This window comes from Protopterus annectens, chromosome 13.part0, assembly GCF_019279795.1.
Source record: "Protopterus annectens isolate FY-2018-M chromosome 13.part0, PAN1.0, whole genome shotgun sequence".
Classification (NCBI taxonomy): Eukaryota; Metazoa; Chordata; order Ceratodontiformes; family Protopteridae; genus Protopterus; species Protopterus annectens.
Window position 1 is genome coordinate 877903617 of NC_056747.1, and position 21704 is coordinate 877925320.

Here is a 21704-nt window from a genome sequence, read left to right on the forward strand (position 1 = left end):
CCTGTAATATAATAGTACATAACCTGCAGCAGGCTGAAAAGTACAGCTGCAGAAGCTGAGTAAAACACATGTGTGAAATATATCCCTGTTGAAATACAGAAACATGACATAAGTGAGACTGTTGGAAAGGATTGTTATAACTACAGGTAAAACATGTCAATAAAGCCTAGAATTAAGTACCATCCTGAATTGTAAAAATAAAACAAGTGAGAGAGTGTGAGAAAGAGGTATGAATCCACCAGTAAAGTAGTAATAACTCCTGAATAAAGTATACTGCAGTCAGTACAGAATGAAATGAATGTGACAGGCAGAACCAAACAGTAACATGTGTTGAAAACAGTACTGCAGCTGGAATGTGTGTCCCAAAATCTGGATATGTTGCTCTCAGTCTGCAATATGCAGATAGTATGGTTGTCTGAAATACCAAACATCCACAGTTGTCTATAGCTATATAAAGCAAATGTAGCAGGATGATGTAGCTGAACAGAGCCAGATATGAATGTGTATGAATAAAAATGAAATGCATATTGATGTAGCAGTAACATTCCTATCACCAACCTGAAGTAGTTATCACATAGGAAACTGTAGGCAGAACTGTAGTGTGTATATATCTGCAGCTAGTAGAAATGTACAGCATATGTATTGGTATTTGAAGTTGTTAATTAAATTTTCTTCACCCTACCCTATAACCACATATAATCCATTCCACGTGAAATTGGTATGTGCAATCACAATTAACACCCTGGACATTTGTCCTGTTGGTTCATACATATTTGCATGTACGTTGATGCATCTGCCCTGTTCATACATCCAAACCTGATGGCCTGTTGCCATCAATCAACCCTGCATGTTGTTGGATTTTGTATTGCTGTTCAAATTATGCATGTGTTATGCTTGCTGTTCAATGGCTTGAATATATGGGTGTTTGGTTAATGGGAATACTAATGCATGCTGTTACAACTAATTGTGAATGGTATTGTACGTTACTAACCCAAACTGTCATAACATAATGCAAAACATAGGACGGCAGGGAAGGCGGGTTCCAGCGGACCCACCTCTCCCTCCTCAGCTGGCGAGTGCACCTGGCAGTAGTGCCCAGGCCGGACCCTCCTCCGGTGGCCCTGTGCCACCTGCGGGTGGAAGCGCTGCAGGGGATGGGGCTCGTCCCCTCTCTGCAAGCGTGGCCAGAGGAGAACATCCACTCACCCTCCGTAGTGTCCGTACTGTGGTGCGTAGGGAGATCCGGCACGCTGTGCTTAGGCCCCTATGCCAGCTTGAGGCACGGATGGCACAACTCAAGGGCGTGCCTGCTACCCGGCCTACACAGCCCCCAGCACAGCCCTGTCCTGGGCAGTGAAGGCACAGTGGTAACTGCCCATGGGTGGGGATCTCAGTTCCACTGTTGCCATCTGTGGGCTCATGGGCTCGAGATATCCAAACATCTGTCCCCGTCAATTGTGTAACCCCCCCCACATGTGTCATACACCGCCCCTGTATGTGTCTTGTTTGTCTTGTCTGTTAACCTACCCAACCTACCTCTCCAGCTATACCGACTTCCTTTACCTGACATACCACTCTCACCTGAAAAAAAAGAAAAAAAAAGGGCACTCTGTACCCACAAAAATTTACGCCCCATACATAGCTGCCCATTTTGCACACATGTCTGCTGGACATGTAAACTGTCAATTACAATTGGCTGTACAACAAGTATTATTGTTGTCCTTACACCTCTCTCAGGGGTGGAAGGTTTCAAATGTCACACCAAATTACAAACATATGCACAGCTGTTGCTGATGAAGAAATGGGCAGCTATGGGCCTTACCTACATCCCTCCTGCAAAACCCGAGCTTGTTTCCCTACTGTCCTACCCTCTTTGTGACCCCTTTTCACCACTTTCCTATCTCCCCATTTTCTTTTCTTTCAAAGAAAATAGCGCAGGTGTGTGCGAGAGTAAGCACTTTTAAGCAGTAGTAAGCGGGTGTGTGTGCGTGAAGCTAAGTGGCAGTGCGCATGTGTGACCTCTGCGCACACCAGTGCTAACCCGCTTACAACTGCTTAAAAGTGCCTTAGTCACTCTGAATGACAAAGCCTGTAGTTTCCTCAGCAGCAAAATAAAATACCTCCCTCAGTCTCAAACCCAGGACCTTGGAAACACTAGTCTGCATGACTTACCACTAAGCCATGAGTGCTATGCAAGAACATTTTGCTGAAAGAAATATATCATAAAATAGTAGGAATTAATTTAAAGGGAATATACAAGTCTAGCACACAAAGCATGTCATGTATATTTACTGTCAAATCTAGTGGATTTGTAAAATAGTACTGTGTGCTGAGAAACAGTCATGCTAGTTGGTAGCTACTAGGTAATAATGTCACAGAAGCATCTGGCAAGCCACACACATACTCAGAGTAGGATAAACACAGCCATAGTTGAATAGTTAAGAGTGCAGACATAGCAACTGTGACTGAGTTACAGGGATGTCCCTGATGTGAAAACAAATGTCAACTGTGCCCCACTGACACCCTGCCAAATGTACTAACAGTAGCTTACAGAACAACATGCATTGCAGTGTCTACAACACAGCCTGAAATATGAGAGACATACCAACCCTTACACTCACAGAACAGTGTCCACAGCAAACCAGCATGGTCCCCACCCTGATAATCTGAAAGGGCTACGCCTACCTAACAGACCTTTTTATAGCACAGGCCTGTAATCACAGTGAGAACTGCAATCACTACACAACAGGCTGCATGCAATTAGTGAATGCTGGCTAACAATTGGTGCAGAGGCCATCACATGGACATGTGCAGATACCTACAAAGCATCCTGTACTCCCAGTCCACACATGCAATATTGTCATTGCACCCGCTGGAGGTAGAGAGAGAGAGGGAGAGAGAGAGAGAGAGAGAGAGAGAGAGAAACCAAAAAAAAAAAGAAAGAAAGAAAGAAAGAAAGAAAGAAAGAAAGAAATAACAAACCAGAAACATCAAGGCAAAGAGGCAGACAGCAGGCCAAGCAACTGCAAGCCTACACAAACAGCTGCAACAAACACAGGTAATGTAAAGTACTACTATAATACTCTACATACTGTGAACCCTCCAGATGTGTTATTGGTCTGTATCTATGTATATGAGGATGTGCATAGGGACGGGGACATACTGAAACTGTCACTGAAGGCTCCACATACATATGTATGTGATGGTAGCTATGTGCACATAGCAATGTAGGTTGTAGTGCAATGTACAAGTAGGTGGTACAGTAATGGGTGTTCAGCAGTACGTTACTGTGTGTATACATATGTGGACCTAAAAAGGAGTAAATATATATATATATATATATATATATATATATATATAAAACATGTGTATACGTATGTATATCGAGATATGTATGTATGTATATATATATATATATAATATGCATATGTGTATACATAGATAGACAGGGATGTAGAAATACATAGACAGATGTAGTTTCACAGTGGCATAGTATAGTACTAGGCTATCTGCAGACAGTGTATAGAATAGATTTAGAAATTTGCACCTCTGTATAGTAGTGACAGAGTGAAGACCCCCCTACATAATAGCATTAGTGTACTGTGCCTCTGTCTAGTAGTGACACAGAGATGACCCCTGCTGTAAACCTATGATCTCCCATCCACTTGTCAAGAATGCACATGAAGAGTGTCAGTGAGGGTCTCTGCCTAACATGAACTGGGATCCTGTTCCACAGTATGGGAAGCCTCTTAGTGATGGATCTGTCCCTACAGTATGTCCTATTCATATGTGTGCTGAGGTTTAAATCTGTAGCTGTCGTGCTTCTGATGGATTTGGATTGTATGAGGTGGAACATGTCCATCACTACCAGATTGGACATGGCCTACTACATCAGGCACAGATCACCCCTCGTAGGCAGTATGCTATGGAATAGAGCATGAGTTACGTTAGTCTGGCAGCATATGACAGGTGTTGCAGACCCTTGATCCACCTGGTGATGTACTCATGGGGTCCCCCTAGCTGTTGCAAGTGCCAGGTGAGGTACATACCAAATGGGGCATAGTACACAGTCATGGGCCTGATAAGGGAGGAGTATAAGGGTACAATGACCCCTTTTGATGTGGATGTGAATCCCTTCATGATAAGGTGGGCAAGGTAGGAAGTCCATCCAACCACTTCGGCAATGTGGGTGTCAAATGAGAGGTCAGCATTGCACAGTGTCACCAGGTCTCTGATTACTTTGTCTGTACTCAGTGGGTTATTGTCTATGTGATAATATGTAGGTACCTTGTCCATCCAAAAGGGTATGAGTATACATTACGTGGCATGCAGTGTCAGGCCATGACTCCGCCACCAGTTGTTGGTGTCCGTGAGGCCTGTCAGTAGGATGTATGTGTCAGCAGGTGTATTGCCTATGGTGCCTAGTATGCAGTCATCTTTGAACATTGTCAGCCACTACCCTCCCAAGTCTGCTTCCACATCTGAGAATGATATGCCGAACATGAGTAGTCCCAGGACAGAGCCCTGTGGGACACCACATGTGACTGGCTCTGAGTCTGACATGGCACCAGTGAGGTTGACTATAGGGTTTCTATCCATTAGCTGGTTTGCAACCCATCATGTGACATATGGATTTACATGTTAGCTGTTGATCATGTCTATGATGGCAGAGTGCGGTATTGTGTCGAATGCTGTAGGCAAGTCCAGGTAGGCTGTATGGACTGCTATGCCCTCAGCAATGGCTATAGTGACTGATTTGAAAAGGTCAACCAGGTTCATAAGGCAGGATCTGCCCTCTACAAAGCCAAACCGGGTGGGAACAAGTGTCTAGGTCCCCAATGTCTCTGTGTATGGGTACCATAATGATCCTTTCCATAGTGTTGCAGACCAGGCTGGTTAAGCGTATGGGGAGGTAGTTACCAGGATCTGTAGAGGTGCCCCCTGTGTGAAGTGGGACTACTGTTGCTGTATGCCAGTGTCCAGGTACATATGCTGTAGTAAGGCTACGGCTGAATAGCATGTAATGTGCATGTGTAGCTCCTCTTGCAGTTCACGTAGCATGCAACCCGCAATACCGTTGGGTCCCATTGCTGCTGTGTTTACAGCTCCGCTGAGGGTGGTTCCCAGCTGGACATCCGAGATGACAGGGAGGTTACAGTCAGCTGGGATAAGTAATTCCACATGTGTGGGTGAGGGAGTGTAGAAACCTGCACTGAACCTGTCTGCCAGACTGTTGGCATTATCTGTGTGTTCAGTGTAGCGTATGTCACTGTGAACTAACTGTGAACACAACTGAGGGTTCCCACCCAGGTGTGTAACATAGCAGAGGAAGGCCTTGTGGTTATCTGTAGTGACCATAGCGATGTCCCTCTCATTGTTGGCCTTGCATGTTTGTACGACAAAACCCATCTGTCTACTACTGCTGATGAGAGATGCCGTAGCTCTATGGAAGTATGCTCTGCCGTGCAGTAGCTACCATCTGTTGTTATACAAGTTGTTCAATGCTGGGGTCCACCAGACAGGATGCCTGCCCTTGGTGGAGAGGGTCATGGTTCCATTTGTGATTGCATGATCCATGCATTCTTGGAGATGTCTGTAGAAGCATATGTGAGGGTGTCTGCATTGTGGGAAGTGGATTACACTGGCCCAGTGGGCATTCAGGATACCAACTCAGTTATAAGATGTGTAAAGTCGGCATGTGAGAGGTCTCCCACTGTAGTCTGTTGTGTTGTGGGGGAGGTGGGATATGTATATCCAGGGTGATTAGTCTGTGGTCAGATGTGACTAGTGAGGGGTATCCTTCCAGTGTGTAGCACATTGTCCCCATGTTTGTGATGATCAGGTCTAGTATATTATCTCCTGTTGTGGGAGAGGTGACCAGCTGTTCCATTGCATTTGACATAGTGAATACCGGGAACCTTTGGGCTAGGGTGTTTGGGGTAGAATAATGCACCCAGTGTATGTTAGGGTAGTCGCACTATCCCAATATGATGGTGTGTGGTGGGACATTCATATCCTCCAATGTCTACAGGAAGGCCGACTGTGGTCCCTGAGATTGGGAGGGTGGTCTGTAACATGCTACCAGTTGTATAGCAGGTTTGCCTATGGTTATCTGCACCTGGATGGTCTGTGATGCTTCATGTGTTGCCACTAACCTGGAGGTGTGTGTGTCCTCCATGAATATGGACACACCCCCTCCCTGTCCATTTTGTCCCAAGTCCTGGGGCCAAAATGCATGATACGGGGTATAGCCTGGTACCGCTGGTGTGCTCTCAGGAGCCTTGAACCAGGTTCTCACGTACTGCACAGACATCGAGATTGGTAGAATATGTATGTACAGATATATGTAATACACACATACATATATAGATATCTGTAGAGACTTACACATATACAGATAGATCTGACTGACAACAGACATGTCTGTATATGACTATCTCTCACTCTCTGTCCCACCCCCTCACACTCACACTCACCCTGTGTCTCTCTCTCTCACTCTCTCCCCCTCTCTCCCCACATCTATATGTATATATCTACATCTAGATATACATATGATATATACATATATACAAACAGATATATATCCATATACAGATATAAATATATCAATACATATATATATATATATATATATATATATATATATATATATATATATATATATATATATATATATATATATATATATATATATATACATATATAGACTGTGTGAGGCACATGTGTGCAGATGTCTTGCTACAGGTGCCTGGTGTCACAGGCATGGAGTGAACACCAGTGTGGATACTGGAGTACCATACCCCATTCAAAAACACTGACACCAGTAACCACCACATATGTACATGCCTGCCCACCACTGCATGTGTCTGGGGAACAGGGTCAACAAGTGTACAATAGGCTCCACATCGATACACACAGTGGCACACTAGTCCTGTAATACCTGTACATGGAATGTGTCAGCGGACATGGTGTGTCAGCTATGGACATGTAGGTCACTGTACCCCTCCACACCCCACAATGTCCTACACGGTATGTACCTCCCATGACAGCTACAGATATGGTGAAGGTCACAGACATATGCAAGTAACTGTGTCAATGCACTCAAACACCACAGAGCACACAGACTACCTACATAGAGGTTACCACTGCTGGATATACATAGTTCGGTCACACCCATGACAGTTGTCTCCCAACCATGGTAACACCTCCAACATCCACAACACAAATTACCTACGTCTGTCGTCCTTGTCACTGCAGTATAGAGCACATGGTGGAGGTATGGGACCCTACCCACAGATATGACATATCCTGTAGTAGACCACACAGAATTAAGAAGCAAGCCTCCCCATGAGTAGATGTCAGACATACCCCTGCTGAATGTTATGCTGATAGGTAATATGCCATATGAGTCACCCTGTGTAACTGTTTGTAAGGAGCAGGTACGATCATAACACATGTGTCACAAGGGGCAGGATAGCATAACAGTATGCTGCTGTAGGCCCAGGGCCAAAAGCACACTACCTACCTAGGATGCAATGCACACCCATTAACACATTGCAAACAGAATATGTGAGGTGGAATGAGTGTGCTAGTGACTGGGTGCATGTTGTGTACTGGTGTGATTGCTCACCATGACTGTCTGTCTGTCATGGTAGTGTGTGTCCATGGTGTGAGGCCAGAGACAGGTGTGTGGGGTATTGCGATCAACACATACTACATTGCCATATGTTGTGCTGTGTTACCCTGTATGTCACTGTGGTGTAGGTAGGGTTATGGCAAGTAAGAGTAGTGTGCAGTACCAGTGAAATATGTAACATGCATTGTGTGCAGTGCATGGGCTGATAATGTTCCCCATACAGTACCTTGATTCAAACCCCAGTGTGGGGTCGTGTATTGTACCTGAAACAGTGCGTTGACTGCTGCAGTATACTAGTCTGTTGTATGGAGTGTGCCAGGTACTGTTGCACAGTTGTCGGATGAGCACTGATATCTGGTCATGTACATGTGTATCCCCCAATAGACAGACAGATGCTATATATGGTGCCTAAGTTATATCACTGCAGTCAAGTATAATGTGTATTATGTGTGCTATAGTCTGCTGACAGATATTGCTGACATATTTCCCTTCTCCTTTTCAGGGACATGGTTCACCAAAGGAACCCAGTCTACTCCGCTGCAGAAGAGGAGGAGATACACCAGAGCCTGGTGCGGGATTTCACTGTACTCTTTTCCCGCACCAGCCAGAACCAGCAGGAGAGGGCTGCACTGTGGCAAGACCTGGTCCGTCGGGTAAATGACATAGGCACACATAACCGGACATATGAGCAGGTACGCCATCACTGCAGTGATTTAATTAGAAATGTCCGTCAGCGTGCGTCGGATATCCACAGGCAGCAGCTTGCCACAGGTGGTGGGGTGGCTAGACATCCCCCTCACCAGACTGGAGGGACTACTCCTGAGTGTTGTGGCTCCAGCACAGCAGCAACAACAACAGCATACATGTGTAATGATGGAGGCTGGAGCCACACAGCAGCAGGACACAGAGCGTGCAGGTAACATGCCATGTGTATAGTGACCATTCTGTACACTGTTAGGTTATGCATGTGTGTGGTGTGTCCTCGATTTGTAGCTGTTATCTTGGTAATTATTGTGCATTAGTGATAACCTCATTATCTGCAGTACACCTGTGGAAGCTAACTGTTGCACTACTGAACTGTAACATGCCCACAGTATCAATGGCACAGTTGTGCCCACTGACAATGAATGTCTCTTTTCCGCAGGTCCCTCTGGTGTAACAGCAAGGCAGCCTATCCATGCTGGTGAGTGTGTAATACCATTACCTTCACTACTCTGTATACTAATAGTAATAATAGGCTGAAGCAGTAGTGCAATGTGTTTGATTGCAGGTGTGTTTGTGTCTGTGGGTTGATATCTCATATACTGAGGTGTGTGCATGTGTGCATGTGCCCATGTGTGCATGTGTGCATGTGTGCATGTGTGCATGTGCCCATGTGTGCATGTGTGCATGTGTGCATGTGTGCATGTGTGCATGTGCCCATGTGTGCATGTGTGCATGTGTGCATGTGTGCATGTGTGCATCAGTGGTGGCATGGTGTACACATTGTAAACTATGTTTCCTGTCTTACTTCCACAGGTTCTGGTGCTGTTCTGGTGTCATGCAGCAGGGAACCTGAATCAACTGCTGTGGATAGTGATGATGATACCTGTGTAATGCACAGGTATGTGTGCCAGGGTCCATCATTGGTCAGCCAATTGACACTACTCAGCTGTCGACCCCATCTATGCTCACAGTCATCCTGCCAATACATCCTTTGTCACCAATGTCCCTAGGTGATGGACAGAATACAGTGGGCATTGACCAGGGTAATGTGGTACCAATGGCACATGCATCCCCACACTGCAGCCATGGCCAGGGCCCTGACATGGTACCGCACAGGCAGACGTCCATGGGTTCTTGTGGGAGCATCCGTGGGCATACCGCCCCTGTCAGATGTGCCCACAGAGGTCTTTCAACCCCAGCTATGTTCCGGGCTGTAATGCAGGCACAGTCATGTATGGAACGGTACACCAGACAGGGTCTGAGGGAGCTGAGAGCATGTCGCACAGCCATGAGTGACAGTATGCGTGATGTTGCGGCTGCCATCCGCAACTTCACCGAGGTCATTGACAGACGTTGGGGGGACACATTAGATCTGTTCCACAACTATATGTCCATGAGCCAGGGCAATGGTGGATGGTTGAGGCGTCGACGTGGCCGTATGCCAGCAACAGCAGCAGCTGGCAGACGTCGCGATGACAACAGGGCTGACCTCACATAGTGCCAGCAGCAGCCCCAGCAATGCTGGGTCTGTGCTGTCATCGGACCGCCCCAGGAGACCACGTGCACGTGGTGCTGGACAGTCCCAACAGGGACCTGTCTCCAGTCAATGAACACCTGCTTCTGATGACAGTACCCAGTCTGGATTGGTACCTGATATGGTCCGTAGCACACCTGCCAGGCACAGGTACCGTGTCCGTGGCCACAGACAGTGATCTGTATGTCCTGGCAGGTACAGTCTGCGGCTGTCCACAAACACCTGTATATGGCAGCCATGAGGTGGGACTGTGTGCATTCATACACACATGCAAAGTGATAACACCTAGGGCTACCACATACGCACACACTGCATCAACATTGCCCCATCTTGTACTGCTGTCCCTCACCAACACACACACACACAGACATGTCAATTGGTTGTATCAGTGGCAGACTCAGGCATACCAGGTACACACCCTGTGCATATGATGAAACTGTGCCACCTCCTGCAATCTGTAAGATCGGTGCAGGAACAGGTTAACATGGTGCTGATGCACAGGGTGACTACATAGATGTATTGTAATAGTATGATGTTGACAACAGTACAGTGTAATTATAGCATTGTGGGTATATACCAGCATGCCTGATGCAGTTACAGTATGAATGTCATTGTATTGTTTTGTACACCCATACTAATTACCACAGTGTTCTGTCTGCACATCTTTGCATACTGGTGGTGAGGCTGTGAAGGGATGGCCACCTACATAGGTAGCACAGGGGATACAACAATGTACATATTGATACTCAATGATGGCCATGTCAACTGCGAGTTGCATGCTGTCCACACACGACTCTGCAATGCAGATGTTTCAGGATGTTGATATCTGTGCAGTACTACACAGCAGGTTCAGGGCTCACAAGAGCACACTAGCACTACAAGGTCACACCTCATACCATGCATAACAGCACCAAAACACAGAACTAACTATGACAGGAGGGAGAGTGTCCATACATGTCAAGGATACTGTGGTGCCAGGACAGGTAGCATACATCATACTACATCTGGAACTGCTGAGTGAGGGCTCAGTGTCTGTTATTTGACATGTGTATTATTACAGGTATGAGCACTTGGGTATCAGGCCAGTTATTCAACATTACGAAGGTACGTGGTCTATACACTTGTGGGGGTTGTGGCTGGACCCAGCCCATCTGACCTGGGAATGTCTGGGTACTGGCTTAGAGTGCCTGCATATATGCACTGTTACATACTGGAAGTCATACACCTTGTTTGTTGTAGCATAGTCTACATACAGGCCTGCTGACTGTAGCTTTGTTTGTATGCATGTTAGCCTGTTATGTTCCTGAAACACTGATTCCACCTGCGGTGCAGATATACAGTGCCTCTGTGGATCCCTAGTGACATCTGTGTTGCTTACTGTACTGATGTCCATGTGTCACTTGACAGAACGTCACTGTTTGACCTGTTTGCATGTAGCTTGCCTGTAACACATTGCATATGATGTACCTCACATTTGCTCAAGACAGCATTCATATATGCCAGCACTAACAATTCAGGAGCACTACACCCTCACATAGTCACCTTGAGTACCTTGTTCCCCATTGGCCCTATGTGTCATTACTTAGTGTGGGAGTCACAATGCTATGGTAGCATGTGCAAAGGTCACCTGTCGATCTACTCTCAGGTCCAGTTGGTGAATCTGTGAGTCATGTGGCAATGTTACAGCTGCCTCATGTACACAGACAACCCTCTCCCTTCCCATACATGTACAACACATGTGAGAGATGCAACCACATAGCCAAACTGGGGGCTAAGCTCTGTTTACACAGCACTGGCATTCCCTGTCAGGTGGAGTGGGATACTACAGTGAATACAGTACCAGTCTCCCATAGACCTGCCATGACCACAATCCAAACACAGACACACACAGGTACATTATTGGGCTCTCAGAATAGCATCCTGCCTGAGCAGCTGACACCTGCAAAGCAGACACACAAGCAAACATTACGCCAGAGCAGAGCACATGCGACACATAGCTCACAAAGCCTGTGTGCCTAACAGTGTCAGGCCATACGGCTAGACAACACACCTGCTACGGTTGTATGAGGTACCTCTATTGACACGTACACGGTGGTCCTGCTCCCAGGCTGGACAAGGTGACGGTCACACTGAGCTGCCCGTCGGGCACTATGATCCACCACATAACACAAGCAAAGCAGTCACTCCAAGGCATGTAGCAGTATGACTCAGTCATTGTCTGTGCCAGTGTGTATGACCTCTGACACACCTCCCTGGACTACATGTTAGGGGACATGGAGGGGCTCTCTGAGGTTGTGGCACAGGCTGGTATGACCCTGGCTTTGGGTAGCATCTCACCCTCACCATGAATGCTGCCACAATATGTAGACAGGATCATCGGTTTCTGCACTTAACGTATCTTTCAGTGACATCCAAAGGGGATCCAATGCCTGTCAGTGTGGGATTACATGCTGGACATGCCACATTGCTTTGCATGGGACAGCTTGCACCTGTCACCCATGGGCCATTGTATATTGGCAGAGGCTGTTGCTACACACATACTGCCTTTGTATGCAAGGCTGACATTACATAGCCACCTACACAGGTAGCACATGGGATGGGACACTAATAGCAATGCTACTCAACAGCAGCAGTGTAAACCTCAAGATGCATGCAGTGGAAACTGTCCTTAGCATGGGGTAAAGCAATATCCGTGCAGTAACAGACTCCTGGTACAAGGCTCCCAGGTGCACACCATCAGTGCCAGGTCATTCCTGATACCATGCTTGTCATCCCCAACACATGCTCCAAAACAGAACAGGGGGGATGTATCCAAAGGCACCTCAGATACACACACCCGAGGTTGGTGGCACTGCACAAAGCATCAGAGCCTCTCCATGTGCAACACACAGTGGGTTAGACTGCCTTCAGGTTCATAGCCTGGCACACACCACACTCCCATACCCAGGAAACCCACTTGGCCTTCCTGACAACACTGGGAATATGATGGTCTCTACACACACCATTATATGGTTGTACTGCAACTACCCAAACATACAGTGTGAGCATTATTCTAGCTGCAAGACCCTATCTGAAGGTGTCTTATCATTCATTCCCTGCATTGCTATGGAACAACTTGTTACCACTCCCACAAGTGGTGACAACATGCTGCACCTGTTCATCACCAACATGTGGACTATATGCTCCAGACCAATCATGTATCCCTCACTGGTGGGATGACACCATCTACAACCCACACTGTATAGTCACATACCACATGCAGCCCCTGCACAGAACACCCCAGTCATACAGTTGTCTGATGCATATTCCATGTATTCACATGGGGCAGGCTTCGGACATGGGAACTCTTGCAGTTCACAGGTACATATGTGTAGGTGGCACACACATACATCATGTGTGCATTGACATTACTGATATAATGTATGTCGTGCAATATTGGGAACAACACCCCACACACATGGACAAACTGTGTGACAAAATTACACATGGCATTTGTAGGATACAAACCCCTACCTAACTATGTTAGATCACTTGTGAGAGTCACATTAGCAGAGCACGCTATTTGCATTACTGGGGGGATTGCTTTCTCCTGCTGTACTTATAGGGTGCTGACATCATCAGTGTTTAGACAGTGGAATATGCAGCATGTTTTGTGTAGTACTAGTTGCCAAAAGGGACATTTCTCATACACATGGAATTGCACACACTACTCCCCCATACACAGTCACACACACACTGGACACTTGCAGGATTCAAACCCCTACCTAACTATGTTATGACTCCAGTGAAAGACACATTAGCAGAGCGCTATTTGCATTACTGGGGGGATTGCTTTCTCCTGCTGTACTTATAGGGTGCTGACATCATCAGTGTTTAGACAGTGGAATATGCAGCATGTTTTGTGTAGTACTAGTTGCCAAAAGGGACATTTCTCATACACATGGAATTGCACACACTACTCCCCCATACACAGTCACACACACACTGGGCACTTGCAGGATTCAAACCCCTACCTAACTATGTTATGACTCTAGTGAGAGACACATTAGCAGAGCATGCTATTTGCATTACTGGGGGCATTGCTTTCTCCTGCTGTACTTATAGGGTGCTGACATCATCAGTGTTTAGACAGTGGAATATGCAGCATGTTTTGTGTAGTAAAAGTTGCCAAAAGGGACATTTTTCATACACATGGAATTGCACACACTACTCCCCCTACACAGTCACACACACACTGGGCACTTGCAGGATTCAAACCCCTACCTAACTATGTTATGACTCTAGTGAGAGACGCATTAGCAGAGTGCGCTATTTGCATTACTGGGGGGGATTGCTTTCTCCTGCTGTACTTATAGGGTGCTGACATCATCAGTGTTTAGACAGTGGAATATGCAGCATGTTTTGTGTAGTACTAGTTGCCAAAAGGGACATTTCTCATACACATGGAATTGCACACACTACTCCCCCATACACAGTCACACACACACTGGGCACTTGCAGGATTCAAACCCCTATCTAACTATGTTATGATACTAGTGAGAGACACATTAGCAGAGCGCGCTATTTGCATTACTGGGAGCATTGCTTTCTCCTGCTGTACTTATAGGGTGCTGACATCATCAGTGTTTAGACAGTGGAATATGCAGCATGTTTTGTCTAGTAAAAGGGACATTTCCCATACACAGTCACACACACACTGGGCACTTGCAGAATTCAAACCCCTACCTAAGTATGTTATGACACTTGTTAGAGACGCAGTAGCGGAGCGCGCTATTCACATTACTGGGTATAATTTCTGCTCCTGACATATGTATAGTGTGCTGACATCATTATGGATGAAGAGGTATGTACATCTGTTACTATCCATCAGTAAGGGGGAGAGCATATCTATGCATTAACTTTGCACAGGCACAGTGGCCTACTGTACTGTGGAGGCAGATGCCAAATACACTGTGGATAGCCTTCTGTATTCCCTAGGGACAACGGTCAGGTATTGCACTCTACGGCCATATGTTTACCTGTCAGATGCACGTATCTGTTGCTCATATACTGTTTGTGGGTCTTTATTGCCATAGCCTTCCCTATCTCTATAAACAACGTGTGTACTGTGGGAGATGTTTGCATATGAGTGGGATCCAGTACTTTACTTATGTCTCTGTTGTAACTTCACTGTGTGCACTGGGCAGATGTCTGTATTGTGGGAGGTTCCTGTGTTAACACATAGAAATGCCAGATATGTGTGTGCAACTGCTGAACTGTGACATGGCCTAAGTGTGTGAGCATGCCCAGTTCACAGTCTGTATGGCTTCTTGACTGCCACATCTCATTTATCTAAGTGTGCGAGCATGCCCAGTGTGACCTTTCCTTATGTTTGGATCTGTGGACCACCACATTTCTGTTTGTGTGTGGACGCCATCTATATATCACATGTACAGTTGAGTGTTGGACATCAGGTTGTGTTCTTACTGCCCAACTGCTGTGTGTCTGAACCTAACAGGCATTATGCTGTGCCTGCAGGGTCGCCATGTGATAGTTTGCATACAGTTGTCATCATCCTTTCCTGCTGACCAAACAGTTGTATTGTTGTATAGTGTACTGGTGCAAAACTTTCACTGTGGTGGACAGTATGATCGGTTTCAGTCCTATCACTGCTTGTAATGTTTATAGTGAGCACACCAGACTGGTTGAGGGCCAGTTGTGCAGATATGACCATGTTGCATTTTGTTCAGATATGGACAGCTTAGTACATGATTGTCCGACATTGTTATTGTATTCCACAACTTGTGTGGACAGTGACAAACAATGGCCATGTGCCCTAGTCCATTTGTAATGCTAGTCAGAGAGTGTTTGTCCTTCAACACACATTTACTGGTGTTTGCCATGACATATGTCATGGTTAGTGTGCTGTGCCTCTGTCTACCCATGACATACAGGTGATATCCAGGGTACACCTGCCATCTCCCATCCAGTCATCATGATTCCTCTGGATGACAGTCACTGAGGGACTCCTGGATATCCTGTAGTGGGAGTTTAGTCATGAGTGGAGTGAGCTTCTGGGTTGTGGACCAATCAGTACAGCATGTCCTGTTTATGTCTGTGCTGGGGTTCAGGCCTGTCAGCTGCATAGGTCACCAGCATTCAGTGTTTACATGGTGCCAAACGTCCATTGATACCAGGTTGGTCATGGCTCTAAACATCAGGCACAGTTCACCTCCAGCCAGGCAGTATGGCACTGTGTGGAGCTGCAGTTACTTTACTCAGGCGACACATGGCATCTGTTACAGCTCTGCAATCCTCCTGGTGGGGTATTTGTGTGGTCATTCCAGTTGCTGCAGGTGTCTGCTATGGTACATCCCACAGGGGCCATTGTACTCAATTGTGAGGCTGCAGTTTGTTTAATCAGCCAACACATGGCATCTGTTCGAGCTCTTTGATACTCCTGGTGAGGTACTTTTGGGGTCTTTCCAGTTGATGGAGGTGTCTGCTGAGGTACATCCCACAGGGGCCATTGTACTCAATTGTGAGGCTGATGAAGGATGACTGCAGAGCCACAATGACCTCCCTGATCTAGATCTGACTACCTTCATGATTAGGTGGGTATATGGTATGTTTCTGTAACCACTACAGCCACATGCTTGTCCAATGCAAGATATCTATCAACTTGTGTCCCCAGGTCTCTTATTACTTCTTCAGTACTTAATGGGTTAACACCTATGTGGTAATTGGTGGGCACTTACTGTATATCCACAGGGGATGACTATACACTTTTCTGCAATTAGCTTGCTGACATGGCTATGGCACCAGTTGTCTGTTTCTATGTGGCCCTTTTGTGGGATGCTTGTGTCAGCTGGAGGGTCAGATATGGTGGCCAGTTTGTAGTCCTCTGCAAACTTGTTCAGACACAGTCCTTCCATGTTGGCCTGTACCTATGGGACATATATACCAAACAAGGGAGGTCCCAGGACCGAGCCTTGTGGGATGCCAGTTGTATCTGGTTTGTAGTCTGACATGGCTGCAGCATTTCTGACCATGTCAGTTCTGTCCTTGGCTGGTTTGCAACCCCTCTACTGACATAGGGGTTTATATTTAAGCTGGTGAGCTTATCTATAATGAACACGTGGGGTATTGTATGGAAGCCTTTTGCAAGGTCCAGCTAGGCTGTGTGGACCACATTCCCTCATCAATGGCCTTAATGACTGTTTCAAATGAGTCAAACATGTTTAAGGGGCAGGATCTGCACTTAAGAAAGCCACACTGGGTAGGGTCCAGTGTCAGTAGGTCCCCAATATCTTTATGTCTGAGGTACATGCTGATCCTTTCCATAGCTTTGCAGACCAAGCTTGTCAGGATTCTGGGGTGGTAGTTTGCAGTATCCATTCAGGCAACACCTTTGTGGAGAAGGACCACTGTTGTTGTACACTGCTCTTTGGGTACATATCCTGTGGTAAGGCTGACATTGAGCAGTAGTGTTATATGGCATTCCATTCTTCTTGGAGTCTATGTTGGACTCAGCCCAGGACACCATCTTGTACCATTGATGCTGTGTGTTTTGCTTTGTAGATGCTGGCTGTTACCTCAGCATCTGCAATGTCAGGGGGCCAGCACTCTGCTGGGATAGATATTTGGCATTTGGGGGGGGGGGGGTTGCACTGAACCTGTCAGGTTGGATGTTGGCAATGTGTGTGTGTTTGGTATATTGTTTGTATTATTTGAGTGATTCAGAGCATATCTGTGAATTCCCAACAAGGTTCCTACCATCAGTTAAGAAAGCCTTGTGATTATCCTTAGTGTCCTGTACAATTTGTATCTTCATAGGTTCATAGGTTCATACTAGGCTATCTGCCCTAGGGCATTTATAAGCCTAGCCAGAGTGTGTGTGGCTTTCGCCACCCCTTGCTATGTGAATATTATGGCCATTTAGGATTTACTTTACTGTGCCTCTGTCTAGACGTGACACAGTGAAGACCCCCAGTGTACATGTAGGATCACCCATCCACTTGGCAAGATTCCTGTTGGAGGGCAGTGAGGGGCTCTGCCTAACATGGAGTGGGATTCTGTTCTGGGGTGCAGGGAGCCTCTGGGTTATGTATCTGTCCCTCCAGCACATCCTATTTCATTATGTGTTGAGGTTGACATCTCTTGCTCTCACAGCTCTGATGGATTTGGGTTTTCTGGGGTGGAGCATGTCCATTAATCCTGTGTTGGACATGGCCTTGTACAACAGGCATACAACGCCTCTGCGTAGGCAGTATGTGACTGCATACAGCTGGGGTGTCTACAGCCAGGCAGCATATGACATATATTTGAGACCCTTTATCCTCTTGGTGAGGTACCTTTGAGGTCTTTCTAACTGCTGCAGGTGTCGGGTGAGGTACATCCCAAATGAGGCATTGTACTAAATTATGGGCCTGATAAGAGAACAGTATAGGGGCACAATGACCTCTGTTGACGTAGATGTGATTCCTTTCATGATAAGGTGGCCAATATAGAAGGTCTTCCTAGCCACGTTGGCAATGTGAGTGTCACATGACAGGTTACTGTCCACTTGTGTCCCTAGGTCCCTGATTACTCCTTCCATACGTAATGGATTACCACCTATGTGGTTATTTGTGAGTACCTTGTTTGGTATTTGGTGAGACATTCATACTGTCCAGTGTCTTCAGGAAGGCTGAGTGGGGTTCCTGTGTGTGAAAGTGTGGTCTATAGCATGCTACAGACTGTACAGCAGTTTTGCCTATGGCTAGTTGCACATGGGTGGTCTCCGATGCTTCATGCATTGTCAGTTACCTGGACGTGTGGGTATCTTTGCTGAATATGGATACTCCCCCTCCTTTTATGGTTTGCTCCAGGTTTTGGGGCCAAGACACATGATATGAGGTATAACCTGGTAGTGCTGGTGTGCTCTCAGGAGCCTTGCTGCAGGTTTCTGTCACTGCACAGACATCGATGTTCTCCATACTGGGGAGGGCCTCGGGAGCATGCATCTTGAGGTTTAGACGTCTGGCATTGGGCAGCATTACCCTTATGTTTCTTTCCACTTATGTTTTCTAGGGAGGTGGGTTTGTCTTTTCAGCCTTGCCTACAAAAGTCTCTATGGAGGTGGAAAGAGCCTTAGCCAATATCCAGATGCCCAGGGGTGACAGGTGCAAGCCATCCCTGGCAAAGCAGCGTGGCTTGTCAAGCATGACATCCCAAGCGGACAGACATTGGATCCCCTTGGAATGACACCAGTAATTGTGCCACTTGTTAGAGCTGATCATTCTGTGTTTGTACTGTGGCATCATTCTTGGTGAAGGTAGGATGCTGCCCAAGGTCAGAGTCATACCGGCCTGGCCTACATAATCGGAGAGCTCATCTATGTCTCTTTTCATGTAGTCCGGGAGGTACATCTCAGGTCATTCACACCAGCATGGACAATGACTGCATCATATTTGTACTTGCTTTGGGGTGACCTGCGTGCTTGTGTTATGTGGTGTATTGTAGCAGCCTACAGGCAGCTTACTGTACCCTTTCCCTTGTTCAGTCTGGTGAGTGGGTCAGCAGTGTGTCTGACTATGGAGTCACCTATTACAACTGTATCAGGCATGTTGTTTCTCCTTCTGGCCTGTGACTGTTTGGCACACCAGCTTTGTGTACTATGTGTTGCATGTGCTATGTTTGGAGGTAGTGGTTGCTTGGGTGTCTGCTTTGGAGGCCTCTGTTGATGTGGTGTGTTTGTAATTAGAGCCTCCGGGAATGTTTTTCTGTGTTTATGTCTTTGGTTTGCAGTTGTGATAGGTCTATGTGAGACTGGGTTTGTGGTGTGTGTGGTTACCTTCTCCTCCTGACTAGTTTTGACAGTACTGAGTTGAGAGAGCTCAGCCTCCGGTTTGGATAAATGGTTGCATCTCTCACATATATTTTTATTTCTTGGGGGTAGAAGAGGGTTGTCTGTGTACATGGGGCAGGTGTAACATTGCCTCAAGATTCACAGATTCAACTTGTTGTAGCTGGCCTTAGTGGATTGTATGAGTGGACATATTTTATTGCCATAATACTGATCAGAGATTACTTCCCTTTTTAGGTTTGCTCTATCATGTAGTAGCTTCCTCATTCTCTTGCATGGTTTGGTAATGGCTGGGGTCCACCATGCCAGATGCCTGCGTGTATGGCATTGTGTCTTGGTTTTATTTGGGATTGCATAATCCATGTATTCCTGGCAGTGTTCATGGAATGCATGTATAATGGGTTCTGAGGTGTGGCCCATATTTTGCACAGGCACAGGGCCTTTACTGGATTCCACATCAGTTTGGAGGAGTGCAACATTTGCTTTACACATGTTTTTCACTGTGGTTTTCTGGCCAGGGACTGTGGTCGGGATGTGTATATCCAGTGTGATTACTCTATGGTCTGATCTTACCAGTGAGGGATACACTTCTCATCTGGCCATACAGTACCCATGTTGCTGATTATCACATCCAGTATGCTTACCCCTCTTGTGGGAGTGGTACGTTGTTCCTGAGCATTTTGGTTTATGGATTCTAGGAACCTTTGTCCTAGGGTGTTGGAGCTAGAATAATGCTCCCAGTCTATGTTTGGGTATTTTCAGTCACCCAATATAATGTGGTTTGGAGAGCTTGATATATTCATGTATTCCAACATAGGCCAAGTGCAGTTCCTGGTGTTAGGATGGTAGTCTGTAGCAGGCTATAAACTGGGAGGCAGTTTTAGCCACTGTTACTTGACCATGGCTAGTCCATGCTGCTTCCTGTTGTGGTACCAACATGGGGTGTGGTTATCCTTGACAATTATTGCTAGTCACCCTCCTTTTGTAGCTTGTTCCATGTTTTGGGGCTGTACAGCACAGTATGAGGTGTAACCTGGTAGTGTTAGGGTGCTGTTGTGAGCCTTGACCCAGTTTTCTGTTACAGAACAGATATCAACATTCTCCATGCTGAGGGAGTTTAGACTGCATGCATCTTGCTGTTTAGACTTCTGGCATTGGGTAGCATTACATCTAGGTTCTTATCCCTTGTGATACCTATGGAGGTGGGTTTGTGTTTTGAGCCTTACCTATTCAAGGCACACTGGGGGAACAACAGCCTTTGCCAGTATCCATAAGGCCAGGACTGATAGGTGCACACCACCCCTAGCAGGTGGAGCATCATGTCGTGCTCAGCATGTCATCCCAGGCTGGCACGCATTGGATCCCCTTTGACTAACAGCAATACTTCAGCCAATTATTACAATTGATCATCTCATCTTCATATTGTGGCATCATGCTTGGTGAGGGTAGGCTGTTAGTCAGGGTCATCAAGTTTGCATATACTACATGGTGTTACATTGCTTAACACATGGCAATCATGCCTCAGGTGGTGCTGCAGGGCTGCCTATGTTGGATGCACATACTACACTCCCTGTACATGTTTGAAAGCAGGTTGTGTCAACTTAGGTGTCCCTTTTACTATATGTGTGAGTCGGAGAGGTATCATTTCCAGGGTCCCTACTGAGCCAGTGTATGTGCTATGCATTGCCGCTTTGCCAAGGCCAAGGCATACTGGGCACGCCTCCTTCTGCCTACTGGGGCAGGCTCAGGTTGTTCCTCCTCCGAGTCACGCTCTGCCTGTGATTGACTTGGCAATGGTGGGGGGCTGTTTGGCCCAGCCCTATGCTGATCCTGCTGCAGCTGTTTTCACAGAATCATATTATGTAGCATAGCACATACCATGACAATTTGGGTACATGTAGTTGGTGAGTACTGCAAGGCTCCACCAGATGTGTCCAGGCACCGGAACCGTGACTTGAGCAGCCCGAACCCACGCTCGATTACATTTCGTGTTTGTGCGTGTG